This window comes from Myotis lucifugus, unplaced genomic scaffold (assembly GCF_000147115.1).
Source record: "Myotis lucifugus unplaced genomic scaffold, Myoluc2.0 scaffold_17, whole genome shotgun sequence".
Classification (NCBI taxonomy): domain Eukaryota; kingdom Metazoa; phylum Chordata; class Mammalia; order Chiroptera; family Vespertilionidae; genus Myotis; species Myotis lucifugus.
The window spans coordinates 3,318,287-3,336,790 of record NW_005871065.1 but is presented as its reverse complement, the minus strand read 5'-3'; positions in this window follow the sequence as shown (position 1 = coordinate 3,336,790).

Genomic DNA, 18,504 nt, shown 5'->3' with positions numbered 1-18,504 from the left:
ATTTTTTGATAGTTTAAAATATGTTTCTTTTTTTACATCCAAAAATTCATTTTATCATGGCTTCCTTCCTTAGTTCACATGGAGATTTTTTTCACATCCCTGAGATGAAATTTTGCCAAGATTCCATTTAAATTAATCTTTAGATGAATGGTCTTTAATTGCTAGTTGTTATTATGCTCACACAAATATTATAGATGAAACTGACATTTTCTACTGAACATAGTTTTTCATTTACTCCATTACATGACCGTAACCAAAGCTGAAACTATTTTTTGTTGCTTTCAGCCCAAGCAAATTCCAAGATTTTTGAATACTGATCTTTACCCCATTATTTTTACTAATATTGTTGATGCAGTTAACCTGTGGCATCCAGCTTCTATATAATTTAACAGAATAGAGTTTTGCTAAGATTACACAGTATTTTTAAAACACACAAAGTTAAAACAATGCAGCATATATTTTAAATTAATACCTCACCTAATAAGGTAATACCATGTGGAAGTAATATTTTACATTAAATATCTATTATCTATACAAAATAGTTAGGAATTCAATTACCCAGATATTTTTGTTCACCCCCACACATTTAAAAACAACTAAAGGACTTGTATGCATACATATAAGCCAAACCAATGGACACAGACAACAGGGGGATGAGAGCATGAGTCGGGGGAGAGGTTGGGGGATAATGGGGGGATGAGGACACATTTGTAATACCTTAACCAATAAAGAAATTAAAAATTAAAAAAAATAAAATAAAAACAACTTAGCAACAAGTGAACAAATAAGAAAAAAACAAACAAAGACCTCATAGAAACAGACAACAGTATGGTGGTTACCAGAGGAAAGGGTGTGGGGGCTAGGGAAGGGTAAAAGAGGTCAAATACATGGTGATGGGTGATTTCACATTGGGTGGTAAGCATATAATGCAACCTACAGATGACATATTATAGAATTTATACTTGAAACCTATATAATTGTATTAACCAATACCACCCCAATAAATTTAATGGAAAAAGAAAAGAGTGCAATGGGTATAGAGACTTTATAACGAGTTTACAGGAAACAGGTTTTGGAAAAATTATTTAAATAAAAGACTATAATGATGAATCATTTTGGAAATAGATATGGTGATGTTTGCATACTTTCAAATGCAATTAATGTCACTGAATTATACACTTAAAAGATGGCTAAAATGGAATAATTATGTTCTGTATATTTACCACAATAAAAAAAACTATAGTGTACATATGTGTGTGTGTGTGTGTGTGTGTGTGTGTATACACTAGTATATATGGAAAATAATAACAGCTTAACCACAGAAAAAGTCATCTAGCTCCAGAGACAGTTTCTAAAAATGCTTCATGGGTTGTTGAATTCAGGATGTAAATACCTCTTGATATCTGTTCTATTTGGATTTTTTAATGTATGGGAATTTGTAAACTTTATTTGCAAAGCAGTAGCATTTAATTAGAAATGTTTTTAGGACATTTCAGATGGACAGTGGGTGTAATGTAGGAAACATGCAGTCTTGTAAGCACAATGGATCTAAGAAAGGCAAATTACCGAAAATAAAATATTTTGGGTCAATCAAATTGCAAAAACTCCAAGTATATTATCCACATAAGCAGATTGTTTCAGCAGAGGTAGAAGGTGGTATGGATGAGGAGAAACTTGCTTGACCAATTTGCTACGGGAACCACATAGAAAAAAGTACTTCATACATAGATTATAAACCTAACCCTATATTAGATGCAATGATATAGCAAAGGTTGTTTACTTAAAAAAAGTGTACACATTTATTGGGAATAAAGGAAACTATATAATTGGCATCAAATTGATTTAGAAAATCACAATTACTTACAACTTTTAATATCCTCATTAAGGCTATGAATAATAATATCTTATTTACTAATTATCTTGTGATTGACTTGATTATCATACCATCATTATCCAGAAACATTAAATCAAAGTGACAGAAGTTTAGTAATATTTTGTTTATTAAATGAGAGAATGTCTGCATAATTTAATATTTTCTCTGATTTCACAGAGAAAATACTTTCTTCATAATAAGGTATAGATTATCTTTAATATCCTATATAATAAAGAGCTAATATGCTAATTAGACCAGAAAGCGGAATGACCTGGTGGAACACACTTCCAGAACACCCTTTCAGAACGACCAGTAGATAGGGGGTGAGGGCCGAGGGAGCTGGGGCTGCCAGGGCCTGTTTTTGCACGAATTTCATGCACCGGGCCTCTAGTATATATATAAAAAGCTAAATGACTGACCAGCTGGTACATATGACATGCACTGGCAATTTAAAAATAAATGTTGACTCATGCATGTGCGATACATATAAAGCTCTCGCTGGCACCAATTGCACGCGTGTTTTGATTTTATAATACGATATTACATATACTATTTTGATATGTAATTTTTTGCAGTAATTACTTACTGCATGAATCTTTGTTCTAATTAATTTCCTTTCAATGTTGCATGAATCCATGCACTGGGCCACTAGTTTACTTATAAGAGATGTTACTGTTTAAGTGGGTTAAAAGTGGCATTGCCTTTAATCTCATGTTGAAATGTAAATCATTGTGTCTCTATCTGGTAATATTTTCTTGATTCTAATTTTAAACTAAGTTTCACATTCCATTTTTTTTAAGTGACAGATCACACAGTAAATTTTTATATTCTTGAGTCTCAAAATTGCTTATGCTTGAAGTTATTTATTGAACCAGAATTGAACCCATGCTTCTTATATAACATCCAAATAAATGATTATCTGTAGCATATTATGCATGTACCACAAACTAAAATATACACACATGCCTTATATTTCTGCTGTGTTAAGAAATTATGAAGTTCTCTTGATAGCCTATAGTTCTCTAAGTGAAAAGGCCAGTTTTCACAGATTTATTTATTTAAATAAACATATATTGCAGCTATTCTGAAGCAAACAACTTTATAGGTCTTTTCTCTAAAATTACTATTTATTCTTCAGCAATTATACACAATGAGGCAACAGATATCAAGTTATTAATATGACTTACAATAAGGTTACTATGATTAATGTCTTTATTTTCTGTTTTGTTGAAAGATTTCAATTAAACACTATATGATACTGGAGCTAAAATTTTAGCTCTTTATGCATTTAAAAATTCATATCGGTAGTTAAAATTTATCGGGGCAGCTTGCATGCCTGTTTCTACCAAGAGATATTGTGTAAGCTGCTTATCTTTCAAAAACTCAGTCAGCATTGCCCACAGCAAGGACATCATGGGAATATAGAGGAGATAAAAGGAACAAGAGATAAAAATAACAGTTATGTTTCATGAGATGAGGCACTAAACAATAGCAACATAGCAACAGTTCAGCCAATGAGAAGTGGGCTCTCAAATTTGGTGTGGAATCTTAGTAATAAGTAAGCCCAGAGTTACACACACACACACACACACACCATCTGATGTAGCAATTCTAAAAATGTTCCATTGTAATGCAGGTCCAACTCCTGATACTGTGATTAAGGAAAAAAATACCTATTAAAATAAAATCTATAGCTTTTAAAATATTCAACCTGCCTGATATCAGATGATGCTGTGAGAACATATAAGTACGTGAAGTGGGAACTTGGCAGCATCTAAGTCCTGGTCTAAGAAGCATCACCCCCATCACCATGATATCCATCACTAGCCAGCCATCTGGATGGAATCCCTTGGGATCCAGGATGAAATGATATGAGTATAGACATTTGTTGGCTAATGTGCTATTTTTGCTTGATGCCTAATAAATATTATGTTCCTCAGAAGTCTACCAAAGGTTGCTTAATTTGTTCACTCCTAAGAGAGGGTCACAAAAAAGTGGGAAATGCTGTGAAAACCCCCACTCCTTTCCTTCGGATTCCCCGGATTCCCCAGCTCACTCAGCGGCCATCGTAAACACGGAGATTAAACCTTCGCCCAAGTTCCAATCATTTAGCTCTTCATGAGCCACACTTCACCTCCTGTCTAACTGTTAAACATTCAATTAATAAGGTGCTAGTTGATGCTGCCTTATTAATTGAATGTGGCCTGAATTTTCCGTGCCAGTCCATTTCTAAAAGATCTACTAGAGGGGTTGAATTCATGTTGCCAAGATGCTTGGATGGGAACAAAGATGGACAGAAATATATATGTGCTGCCCTGGTTTTATTAATTCTTTTGCCTTGCAGTAATATGGCATCTAACTCTATAACAAGTGGCCATTAAATGAATTTCCATTTTTTTCACAGTCAATAGCTGAAACCATCACAAATCTTCAGTAAAAACCCTACTCTAATAAAATCACAAGATGTCCATTTCCCAACACATTGTATAACCTGATATGAGAAAACACTAACAAAATAAAGTATAATCTCATGCTTTCATTTTGCCATTGGAATTAATGGATAAAATTGGCTGCCAATGAATATGACTACCCTTAGTAACTATTAGAAATTGTTTCTCTGAAAAATATTCTATGAGACATTTTATGGCTGATAATTAATGAATAGCACAAAGTAATTTGGGAAATTTTTATTAGTGAATTGGGAAAGGAGAGAATTTGGAATTAATTATTAAAGAAGAAAACTTACTATAATATTCAAAACTGATTAAAACTACGATGATGAAATAAACTTTGCAATTTTTTTCCAGACCCTTGGCTGGCCTTCCTAATTTACAGAAAAGCCCGAAGCTCTCAGAGCTGACCAAAGCAGAACAGGCATTCACTCATGATGCTACTAAGGACTTCCTATGATTTTTTAATATTCTATGCTTGCAAAAGAATAAAATCAGTAATCTTTTAAAAAATATGTTTATAAAGCAAAGAAAAAATAGATCATGAATATATATTTATTGTAAAGAAATTTTTAGGAACATTCAATATTAATTCTAGATTTCAAACTAAAAATATGCCTATACTATTCAATCAGATACCAACGTGAGACCTTGACAAAATAAAATATTTATATACAAATCAAAGCATTCATAAAGGAATATAAAATTTACTCTTGAGTCTGCCACTCTAACTCTATAACAGCAGATGGTATTCAATATAGCATAAGTTTACTTCCTTGAAAGAAAACATGATTTGAAAAACCACAAGAAGTTCTCTGGCAGTAAAATAAGATAGCACAGATTAGGGTTTTGTCCTTGTTGTTGTTAATTTTAAAACCCTTAAGCTTACAGAGATTTTAAAATTACGATTCATAATCATTTATTTATTCATTTAACTATAATTTATTTAGAATACTAGAAGCTAGAAAACCAAGAGCTATAAGATATATAGACTTTGTCTTCTAGCTTTCATTCTAGTTGAGATAAAATTGAAATAGAAAAAAAAATGATTAAGCACATGGCAGTCAGAAGTTACATGACGAAAGTAAACCAGGGTTAACTGAGGAGTTACTTGCATATGTAACTACTTAAGAAATAATTTAAAAGTGCTTTATATGGCAGGGGTGGTGTGAGATATATAGACACTAAACAAAAAGCAAAATTTGTTCTGAAATTTTAAGAGCAATTTCAATGACTTATAGCATGTACAGCATTGATATAATGTTTCTAGTTTTTAGCCTTGATTTCGGAATACAAAAATGTAAGGGTTTTTTTGTTTTTCAAAAACTCAAGCTATAATTTGAACTTTTCTGAACGAAGAGTCAGAAAACCTGGGTTCTGGTTATTTATGCATTATCCATTCATCTTTTCCTGAACATAATTGTTCATTCATTCAACATATACTTATTACATGCTTACTAAGTACCACAAAGTCTTGAGTAGAATTCTTGATATGCAGCAGTAAGTGCTACATGTAAAGACTTTACCTTTTATTTTCTTCACAGAACTTACAACAATTTGGATTAAATATGTATTTTTAAACCACTTGTATATTTTGTCTTTCCTTATCAGAGTAAAATCTCCAAAGATCAGGTAATATATCTGTGATGTTGACCACTTTATATCTTTCACTGCCATGTAGTAGATGCTCAGTAAATAACCGCAAATAAAAGTAATGAAGAGAGGAGTGGGGAAAGGAGAGTAGGAAGACAGAAAGGGAAGAAGGAAGGCAGGAACAGAGGGAGAGAGGAAGGATGGAAAGAAGAAAAAAAAGGATGGAATGTAAAGAAGGAAGAAAGGGAGAGATAGAGGGAATTTAACATATGTTTATTGACTTCTACTATTCGTCTAACAGTAGAAAAGCCTTACTGTTCAACCCTGTCTAAATCCTATTGTTTAACCCTGTTAAACAAACTATTTCTTGGGTCAAAACAAATAAGCAACAACCAAGGAAACCCTACCAGTTTAATGCAAGTAAATACACATTTGAAGAGCAGAATGGCTATTGCTATGGAAGAGAAAAACACAAATGAGGACCAATAATCGAGTTTAGCCCAGAAATCAGAGAATGAGAGGCAATGCTGAGTTCTGTCACAACTGCATGTCTTCGGATGCTAGAATTCTAACATAACACATTTTACTGAAGTTCAAGTGAACATTTCTAACTGCCTACTAGATATTCACTACAGAGCATTCCAGTGTTAGATAAATTCACTGTTTCCTAACAGACTTTCTCATCCTATTCTCTACAACTGTTCTCAATCATGATTTTTTCACTTATAAATCCTGATCATCAATCTGATTATGATAAAAACAAACACACACAAGAATCTTGAGAGCTTTTCCTTATCTACGCTATCCAAGTGGTTTCCAAATCCTATCAATGTTCCTGATAAATATGTCACAAGTCCTTTCTCTCCATTCATACTTGCCATGCCTTGTTTCTGATTCACCTTGTTTCTTTACTAATTATAATGTCTACTAACAAGAACTCCCTATCCCTCTTCTTGGAACTTTTATCCTGCAACATAAATAATTTTTTTTAAAACCCAGATATAATTGTGTCATCTCCTTGACTGAAGGATTCCTCCTTTAGTAAGGATAAATGTAGCACAAATACAAGTTCCCTCATGATTTGGTCCATAAATATCCCCCCTACCTCATGTTCCCTATGCTCAAATCAAACCCAACTGCTTAAATTTCCCAAATGCATACTTTGTTTTCTCATCTCCATTACCTTGCATATGTTATTTATTCTGCCTTTAGTGCCTTAGCTTTTTGTGTACATAACTACAAATTAATTCCTTCTTATTCTTCACTTTCCCAAGCCCCTCCTAGATAATATTATACAGCCTTAGCAACCATGTGTATCTCCTCCTTGAACTTACCACAATACTATGTAGTAGGTGATAAATTGTCTTCTCTACTGAATTTTGAACTCCTGGAGGGCAAAAAGTCTTATCTGATTCGCTATTTGGTGGATAAGTTTATTTCTAGTTATCTCCAATGATCAAACTTCCCTAATCTTTATTTTAAAAGAAGAAAAATATTCCAGGATCTTGCATCTTATTCTAAGAATTCTTCCCACACAGACCATGTGTGCATTCATGAACACCTGCCTATATATGTACCATTCAGAATATTGTTTCCATATAAGAGAAAATAGATCAAAAGGATGTTGAGCTCTGGCCTGGTGGCTTGGTTAGTTGAAGCATCATCCCACACACCAAAAGATTGTGGGCTCAATTCCCCATCAGGACACATACCTAAGTGGCTGGTTTGATCCCCGGTTGGGTACATACAGGAGACAACCAAAAGATACTTCTCCCTCTCCCTCTCCCTCTTCCTCTTTGCCTTCTACCTTCTCCCTCTCTCTCTCCCTCTTCCTCTTTGCCTTCTACCTCTCTAATATATATATATATATATTCTTGGGTGAGGATTAAAAATAATAATGATAATAATAATATGTTGAAATATAAAATTTCCCTGTTGAGGCAAATTAGCATACCAATGATTGATTACCTCTGATTGGTAGAGTTTTTCAAGTTCTAATACATGTGAATAAAGTATTTTAAGCTATACTGTTTTCTCCCCATCATTTTCTTAAGATAATTCAAAGGTCTAAATTACTCCAGGTGTAAGTTTTAAAGAAGTAAATGACACATATAATTTACCATTCACACACACACACACACACACACACACATCTTAAAAAGTTGGAGATGAAAAGCAATGAAATGAAAATTTAGATAAGATGGATTAAATATATATATTAAATGTTAACAGCAAGACAAATCAATCAGTGCAAACCAGCATCTTTTATTCTTTTATAAAAGGAAAAAATGCAAGACACAGTCCTAGAAGGGAAAACAACAACAAAATCCTTGGACAGACAGTTTAAATTTATTTATGATTTCTAATTCTTGATTAAATAAAAACCAATACAAATGATTCAGTAGATGCTATTAACACAACAAGCTAGAACCCAATATTGAGTAAGACAAACTATTCTATTATCAAACATACTCAAGGAGAAAAAAATAAATAACGCTTGGTAATATAAACTCTAATTATGAGAGGCAAACATCCTCAGACACAATGTACCAGACAGATATATCTTTATGAAGGGAAATATGAAACATGCCCACACCACTAATCACCGCCTACTTTCTTGATGCCCCAAGGTTGAATCTGTGAGGGTGCTAATGTAAAAAGAAAATCAATTAGCATTTTTAAAACCTGAATCTAGTACTTTGTTATTTTTGTTTATCCTTTAACTTTTTTTAGTGGTATTTCATACACAATAATGGAAACCATTTCTAAATGCTCAAAATGAAGGCTTATATCATACTATAATGAAATAGCTCATGTTTTTATTGTTCTCCATCCCATGCAACTGTAAGCTTCTTGAAAATAGAGTCTTTTTACAGACCATGGACACGGGCAATAGGGTGGTGAAGACTGGGGGTGGGGGTGGGTAGGGCTTAGGAGGGGGATAGAATGGGAGATATCTGTAATACTATCAACAGAAAAATATATATATACTAGTAGCCCTGCGCACAAATCCATGCGCCAGTATCTCACTACCACCCTCCTGTGGCTCCCCCCACCCCCCTCATAGCTTGCTGCCCTGTCCCCTCCTGTAGCTCTCTGCCACCCATTTGTAGCTCACTGCCCCACCCTCCTGTTGATCCGTGATCCGGTTGTTACGCAGTTGGTCGTTACATAAAGACCATTTGCATATTACATCTTTATTATATAGGATTTTCAAAGAAGACCACTTGGATCCGATCTAGAACTTGAGTTGTAGTCACTTGAACACCTTGGGTCCCAAACTCCAGATTTTACTACAGATGCTGTTTTTCCTAGAGATCCATTTGGTTTGAATATTGTTCAAAGTGCATGTTACCAATGATCTAACGTCAAGTGTTTCTGAGGTATATGCAGTTTCAAAGGGCATAATACCCAAGGCTCATTTCAATGAGCCAAATGTAGTCATTGGTAATATTTATGTGATGTGCTACTCTTTAATTATTGTGAAACTTCTTTCCAATGGTAGGTAGACACTGGAGCCAGTTATCTATAGGCATATACTTCAAGGAAACCTGGAACAACAAGGAAATGGTCCACCTGGCACACTGAGCTTTGATTCACCTTGTCCCACAGTAAACACGAAGGGATACATTTAAGCAGTGAGAAGTGATGTGCTTTTCATTGGCAAGCGGGGATATTACTCAAACCTACACACATATCCTGCCCCCATAAAAATAGCAGAGTTCTCTGGAAAAGGAGTAATGGGCTACACGCTTTATTCAGGGGGTGATACTGGGCACTGTTACAGGGATTTGAAAGTCGTAGCAGCTTGTCCTTTTGTCTGAGACCACTATTGTTTACCTGGCTTTGAATCGCCATTTTGTGTGTATTAAAGGGCCTGTGACACTGGGCTTGAGTCTTGAGTCACCTTTCTGGCACCATCCTCACAACGGAAGTCCTGCTGATTGATGCCTAAAGTACATTTAATACAAAGCATCCCACTCTGGTATACGGAACTGGGGACATAAAGGAAGTGGAAGGATATGATCCCAGCAAAAACAGGATCATAGTTTTAACCATTCCTGGTACCAGACAACAAATGCTGAGTAGCTGGAAAACTCAGACCAGTTGCAAAAGTTTGACTCCAGGCACGTTGGCCCTTTGGCCAACTGGTTAAAAACAACTCCAGAATCTGAAGTAAGCAAAATGTACCATTTCCCTGTGGCTTCTAATGGCTCAATAGAAGAGGCACCTGAGGTTTTGTAAAAGAAAACCACCAGATTAGATGTCTGGCTGGCAAGGAAGCAGATACTAAAACTGTGGTCCCCATGGCTGGAGAGAAGACAGCTGCAATGGTGGTGCTGTGATTGGCTGAGGCCCTGTGGGGCCTTGCAAGACCCAGCCTGGCAGGAAGCAACTTTCTCGGCATGCACTTGCAAACTGCTGAGGTCTTAGGTATGGGGAAAGGTAAAACAGGAGTCAAGAAGTGCTTTACCTCATAACCATGCAGTTCTAACTGCCAGAAAGAAAGGGGGGGAAAAGATAAGGAAATCAGAACACAGAAAGGAGACAAAATAATTTAAAGTTTTGCTATTATTTTTAATTGTGAGTAACTGTTTTAAGATGTGTGAGCTAGTCTTGCTTTTACAGACAGGCTGAAGGGAGCCCTGACCTTGCTGCACTGTGCTTTGTGCAAGCTAATTGGGTTACAAATAATGGTATTCAGGAAGCTGGGTATCGGAAATAATTTTCTAATTAGAACAGGTGGCCTCCAAGTGCAAATGTACAAGTACTTGGGACAGAAAACTTTAATTGATAAAGGATGGTGGGTCTGTGTATGTGTTCTGGCCAGAAATAAGGTGGCACTGTTGACGCTCTGAGTGCTACTGTTCAGAACAACCCCACCCATTAGAGGACAATTAGTGATACCGGAACCAGGTGAGCAGGGATTTTTGCCCGTGTCCAGTGTCATGGAATCGAAGAATGAAGAATGAACCCGCACACCAGGGGAGTTAAAACCAGGCAGGAGTTTATTGCACACAAATACAGGCTACTAGCTCTGGAGGGAGAGTCAAAGGCCTTGCCCCCAAAGCACTCTGCTCTTCCCCTAGCATCTGCTAAAGGCCTGCTCTTTGTGTATCGGTGCCCTTCTCTGATTGATTACTGGCCTTTTTGCAACATTTTGTTTTGCACTTGCAAGAAAAACATCCTGGTTCCAAAACACCCTGTCTTTCTGCTGTCCATCCTGTTTCTCTGCAAAACACATTGTTTCAACTAGCTCCATGATTCCTCCTTCTTCCACCCCTGACCCTGTCTGTCTACCTAATTCTGTTTTAACTCCTTTCATTAGGATCTCTGCTTCCTGCTCATCAAAGGAAGGGCATTATCTTAGGGTCCATAGTCATTGAGCAAAAGCACTTCCACAGAATCAAATCATAAAAATATGCCAGAGGATGTACCACCTAGAGGTGTACTTAATAAATATAAGCTGACACATTTTTATCGGTTCAAGATTCTAATATGTTGAGTTCATATGGTCTTGGGGCCATGCATATGTCTGTTTCTGGCATAATTTTGGTGAGGTAAAAATGACTTCTTTGGGCTGACACTAATTGAAATAAGGGGGCAAGGGTGAAGAGTAGGCTGGGGGCTGAAACCAGGGAGGGGTTGTCAGTGCATTTTAATCCTCCCCCATGTGACTAGTGTAAAGAAAAAGAGATATTTTCCTGTTTTTTAAATAGATTTTTTAAAATTGTGATTTAAAGCTACAGTTTCTCTGCTGGAAAGTGTCAGAGTGGGTAAATACATGTATGTTCTTTCAATATAAGGTGGCTCAAATTAGGGTAAAATTCCTCCAAAAAGACTGCAATCCAGTGGGAGCTGACAAGTGTAAACACTTCCCTGTAGATCCTAAATGGAAAGAAGAGCTCAAGCATAATGAGAAACATGTAGACTTGTTAAGATGCTAAGCCCTTACAAGAGGTGGTCAGCTGAGACTTTTCTAATGCAGGTGAAAGGTGCCTGCCCCCCAAGGAGCTCAGGCATTAGATGGAAATGATTCCATGGCAGGAATAGAAATACAAATGCTTTCTGGTATAGTAAGTCTCCTGCATGAGTGCAGACACTGATTTGACAAGCAAAACAAAAACGTTGGCATCACAAGCCACCAGGCAGATAATGGACGTGAAGTAATTCATGGGACATTTTTGTCAGTTTTTACTCATGGTAACGCCATGTAGTTACCCTGCCCACGCCAGGGGAAACATAAGATGATCCATGCCTTTTTGAAATTTGACAAAATCATAACTGCCTGCTCTGTATGAATTTACTCAGATACAGTGACTTGGCGCTCCTTCTCTATTTAAGTCATGCAGTTGGTTCCCACAGGGATGCAATATCAAGCATGCCCTTCTGGTGTGTCTTACTTCATGCGAAATGTTGAACATTTGCAACTGATCTTTCCATAAAAATGATTTAGTGAATGCTTCATATTTTAAGTTTACATTGAAACCTCTGGTGACGAGTCTAAGGTGACATACAGTGATATATAAAGACATTGAGAGATGTGCAAATGTAATGTAACAAAAAAAAATATGAGACAAATTTATTAGCATCCTTTATGAATTGGGTCTTGGGAAACATATATCCCCAGCCTGATTATGAAAAAAAAAACACATAGAAAATCTAAAATCTAAATTGAGGAACATTCTACACGATATCTAATGAGTATTCTTCAAAACTGTCAAGGTCATTAAAAACAAAGGAAGTCTGAGAGAAAATGTCATAGCTAAGAGGAGCCTAAGGAAAGATGATGACTTAATGTAATGTGCTATCCTTGATGGGATCCTGAGCAGAAAAGGGATATATATTTGGTAAAAATTAAGAAAATCTGAATGAAGTATAGATTTAGTTAATTATGATGCATCGATATTGGTTCATTAATTGGAACAAATATACCAAATTAATGTAATGTCCTAAATTATAGGGTGAAACTCTCTTCACTGTCTGTAATTTTTCATAAATCGAAAGCTGTTTTAAAAATAAAAGTTTACATAAAAAATAGACTAGATCAGCTTTTTCTTAAAAGCTACTTCTATTTTTCCATGATAAAACCTCAGACACTGTTAATATGTGTGATAAGTAATAGCATTCTGGGATACATGAAGTCCTGGAATTATGGCATCTACATTAATAAAAGAGAAACATGTAAATTAACGATCACTCCATCACTCCGCCACTCCGCTACACTCACCAGCCAATCAGAGTGACTATGCAAATTAACCCAACAAAGATGGTGGTTAATTTGCATACGCAGGTGTGGAGTGAAGACTGAAGATGACTGAAGATGGTGGCAGCCACGGAGCTGGAGCGAGCAGGAGGCTTGGGTTGCTCCCGATGACAGAGGAAGCCAAGCTTCCCGCTGGCCTTGGACTCCGCTCAAGGAGTGGCTGGGGGCCTGGGTCACTGCTGTGGCCGGACCAAAGGCCTGGGTCCCAGGTGCTGGAGGAAAACCGGTGCCAGCAGCCAGGGGAAGGAAGGCCTATTGCGCGAATCTTTGTGCAATAGGCCACTAGTATTATGTAACTTGTATTCATTTGACAATGAATATGGAGCATAATGAATGGAATGGGAAGAAACATGCGATGAAAATACTACTTTAATTCAGTTACACATATGTTTTCCAAAGCTTATTTAGCAAAAATTATAGTTAGTATTAAAGTATGGTTTTGTATGTGTTGTTTCGGGGGTAGGAGAGTCAATTAAAAACCATGGTACACCCTGAGAGAGAGTATGTTTTAAGTTCACTAGGAATGAATCACAGCTATAAAGTTCTTTGAATGTAATTATTTTGAAAAAATTAGAAATCACTGTCCTACCTGATGTTACAGAGATATAGGGATAAAGGCTCTTTTCAGTCTATTTAATTCCATCATGGAAGCTGTTTGATATGGGTTTTTAGGCTCTTCGCCAGAAACTTCTATTATCCAAACTATTTGGTACACCTCTTCTAGAGTTACTCTTGAAACCCAGGTTTCCTAGTCTTAGACCAATGATATGTTTATGGAATGAATACTCTCCCTGAGGTCCAGTTAAGAGCATTTTACTTTCTGTTTTATTAAAAGAACCAAACCCAAGGCCTTGTACTCAGGAATTGTAATCAAGAATTCAGATGCTGTCACACATTACAATGAGATTAAATCAACTATTCTTGAATAAGTTCATCACTGTTTTCTTGAGCAAAGCATCCATGCAGAAATGCAGTGAGGAGAAAGCAGGTGGGAAGGAGAGGACACTAATAACAATTCAATTTAGCAAGTATTTATTATATGCTCACTGTGTGCCTGGCAGGGAGAGGCAAAAGTTGTTTTACATCATTGTCCTCACGTTCATACACTTCTATTTCAAAATTTATCGTAGTGAAATAGAATGGGAATAAGTCCTGATATTATAAACAACATACTTCACAATGAATTACCTTAGTGCCAAGACGGCTTGCTTTAATGATCTAATCAGTGTTTCTATCCCATTCATACAAACACATTTTTTTCCTATATTTTCGTAACACATTAACTTGCTTATGGTTAATAATCTAACAAAATACAGCCGTTAAGCGTATACTAGCTATGAAAGTCTTAGAAAGAATATAGAGACAATTATTCCCATGTCATTCCAAAAGCTGCCATCTCATGCAGTTTGTGAGAAAAGCCTAAACTGGCTCTTATATGTAATTTATCATCAGTTGTACAATGATCCAAAAACTAAAGTACCCCACAGGAAAAGAAAAGGCAGAAAAACAAACTAAATGTTCAGATATCTGAATTTATACATTGCTCTTCCCAAATTTCCGCAGTAGGATTTTACCTATTTCACAAAATCTACCTTGAAACAAGATTGCTCACAATATGGATAGCTGAAATTTGGAGAAATATATATTAGAGGCCCAGTGCATGAAATTCGTGCACTGTGGGGTGGGGTGGGGGGGGGCTCAGCCCGGCCTATGCCCTCTCACACTCCAGGATCCCCAGGGGATCGGCCTAAGCTGGAACTCAGACATCTTTCTCACAGTCTGGGGCTCTCTCAGTCCAGGACCTCTTGCTCCTTATTGCCTGTCTGCTGGGGAGGCTGTAGAGGCTCATGCCACCTCTGCTGTGCTCGCCAGCCGCCAGTCGTGAGCCCAGTTTCTGGCTGAGCAGGGGTGGGGGGGTGAGAGTGTGGCTCAACCAGAAACAGGGCTCACTGCTTCTTAGCGCTGGCTCCGCTCTCGCCCACTGGTGGGGGAAGGCAATCTGGGGCCAGGCTGGCTAGGGGAGGAGTTGAGGGAGGTTGAGGCACCGTGGTTGCACCCCGTCCAGCCTCTGAGGAGGATCTGGGACCATGCCACCCCCTGTCTCCCCCCCGCCCCTCCGCCTCTGTGGCTGCCTCTGCGGAAGGGGCCATAGTGCTAGGACCTCCAGGTGACTCCGCCCGGGCCGGCTGCTGGCACCCAGGACCCTGGCGGCTCCGCCCAGGCCCCAGCTTTGTCAGGAAGGACGTCCAGAAGATGTCCGGTCTATCTGGTCTAATTCGCATATTACCCTTTCATTAGTATAGATGAGAAGATGTCTCAAACAGAGCATTTGTTTTTGAGAAAATATTATCTGGATCGGTGACTTGTTTTGATACTTGATTGAATTCAACAAAGCAATCGATCAATTCTTCAAAGCAAAATATTAGCTTATAATTTATTCAATAGGTTCATTCATTCACAACTGTTAATGTAGATACATGAAGACATTCATAACATCTTCAAACTGCAATATTCCTCTTTTCTTATTTATCTTTAAATTTATTTTACAGTTAATTTTTAAACTAACAAACTTGACAGGGCATAAAATCACTTAGTTAAAAGAGAGAAAACCATTTTATATTTCCTGGCTCTCAAGGTTTCCTTTAAGGTTCTATCCTTGGCTCTCTGATTTGTTTTTCCATTCAAGGTTCCATGGTAGATTTATCACCTCTTATTTCATAATAAACTTTTAATAAATTGTGTTTGCATCATATCACCCTGTACACTTACCTATTGGCATAATAATATTCCTTCATTTTATCGATATTGAGGTGCCAAGCCTAACTTAGCAGCTAACACTATACCAAGCATTAATTGAAATATTTTTTGATAAATGCAATTTTGTTGCTCAAAATACACAGTGGACTTCCACCCCCAGCTGTGTGGTGGACTAGACATTCTGAAATGTCTTCAGGCACTGCAAAACACACAGATGTTGTTTCTGTTCTCTTTATTATATACACAAGAGAATACTAAACAGTTCTGAAAGGTCAGCCCACATCTTTTATGTAATCCAGAGTGTGTAAAACTCTTTGCTTTTTATCCTTCAACTTATAAAGATGCTAGCTTATGAGAAATTTGTAAAAAAAAAAAAAACCAACAAAACCCACAAATATTGACTAAACAATAGTTCGGTTTTTTAGTTGTTTGTAAAGGTTTGTATACTTGGTTATAGAGTAAAGTTTGTAAGTCTACCTATTGTCTAAATTTGTTGTCTTCATAAAGTTCATTTAAACATATTAATCATGTTGTTTTTTTATGGATCATCTGCAAAATAATTCTCCAAACAAAACTGCATTAAAGTTTTAAACAGAATTTTGCCTTAAGGTTGTGTTTTTGTTTTGTTTTTTAATTTCAACACACTTGCTTAGAGACTTATGCTAAAGAGAACCTTTTAGGCAGAAATGTCAGAAAACATTTATTTTTTTAAAAAATGTTTTAGTTAGGCAAAACTTAAATTATTAACTAACTAGGGGCCAAATGCACAAAATTCGTGCAAGAGTAGGCCTTCCTTCCCCCAGCTGCCAGCCCTGGCTTCCCTCTGGCACCCAGGACCCAGGCTTCCCTCGCAGCCCTGGCTTCATCCGGAAAGTCGTCCAGTCTAATTAACATATTATGCTTTTATTATTATAGATCATATCAGTTCCCTCTACTACATCATGAAATTTTTAAAGATAGATCTTGAGTCTTCATATTTATAATATTCACCATTGAACACACTGTACAGCTCATAGTAAAAATAAAGGAACACACAAGCTGGAAGTAACTTTCTCTTTCTGTATTTATATGCTTTATAATAAGAGGCAAATTTTTCTTGAATAAGCAGATATACTGCTACTTTTGTTCAATATCCATTTCAAAGCACTAAGAGGAACATAGCAGTATGTGAGATGAGACCATTGATTTTTTTTTTGTTTCTGTCATTGTCATAATTTCTCTTTGTAGTCAAGGAAAAATCATCTGCCCATTCATGTTATAATGAAAGCAATTGCCTCCTGATTATCCAAAGGGGTGGGAATATACGATTCTGCAACTATAATATCCTAGTTTAATTTACTAGGTATATTAATTAAACCTGATAATTAGTTCAGGGGAAAGGTTTCATTTTTGTCAGAATCAACTAGTAATTTTAATGAAAATGATTGTTTTGTCTCATAAATCCATAGAGAAGATGAGCACATATTTTCATATTTCTTATTTCATATTATTTTTTTTAAAATCTATGTCTATTGAAGAGATAGGTACTTTCTAGTTTAAGGTGATTTTAATTTGGTTGGAAAACTTTCCTCTCTCTCTCTCAAAAAACAACAACAAAAAAGGGATTTGTTCAAGAATGTCAGTGCTAAAAAAGGCATTTTGAGAAGTGACATCTTCATAAAGTTCCAAAATGCCTTCTAATGATACCGGTATTTAGATGGCTATTTGCACATGTTTGAAAAGTAATTTAAAAATGGACATCCTACAGCCAACCAAACTTGGAAGGGAGGGAAACTCCTCTTTACCCTCTGGATGCACTCACTTAGCATTGCCAGGAATACTTTGATGGTGCCTATCTTTTAAAAGCATCTTCGGATGAAAAAGCAGAAAAGAAATGGACATTGGCAGGATGAAGCTGGAGGCCCTTTAAGCTGTCAACTTGTCATTTTTCAGAGAATTACGGTTAGCTTAAAGTGGTTTTACATTATTTCTAATGCTGTCTTTAATGTTATTTCCCATGAGTTGGTTTCACTCTATGTACGAGGTAAAATATTTCTGATACAATTTATTTTTCCCGGGTGTTAGATATATGTTTCTACCCTCTTTAATTTTTCCCCCCACTACACTACAGAGTTTACTTAAGGGAGTCATACCTATGATGAGACTTAATTTTTAAGGGTTGAGGATATTTTTTATGTCATAAAGTATCTTGTTGAAATTCACTTCATCATTTTGAAGCACTAAGAAATGGCCCTGGCAAACCCATGAAAATCTGGTTCCTACGGTAAAGTGCACTGCCTTCAATAACTTTCATATGGGGATGAGGAAATTTAAAGCAGAGAAAATATATTTTCTTTTTTAGCTCATTATAGTCATAAATCCTATAACTAACAAGTGGATAGATTTTTTTTTTGCAACAGCAAATTAGCTGTGAAAGAAGCAGCATGATTTTATATAGATAGAAGTACAGAAAGACTTGCTTTATTCTGTCGTCATTCCATTTTCTGACCACTTGAAGTCTCTTAAAATCAATGGCATTTACACATCAAAAGAAATTAAGGAATTTCTATCGTTCTAATGAGTGG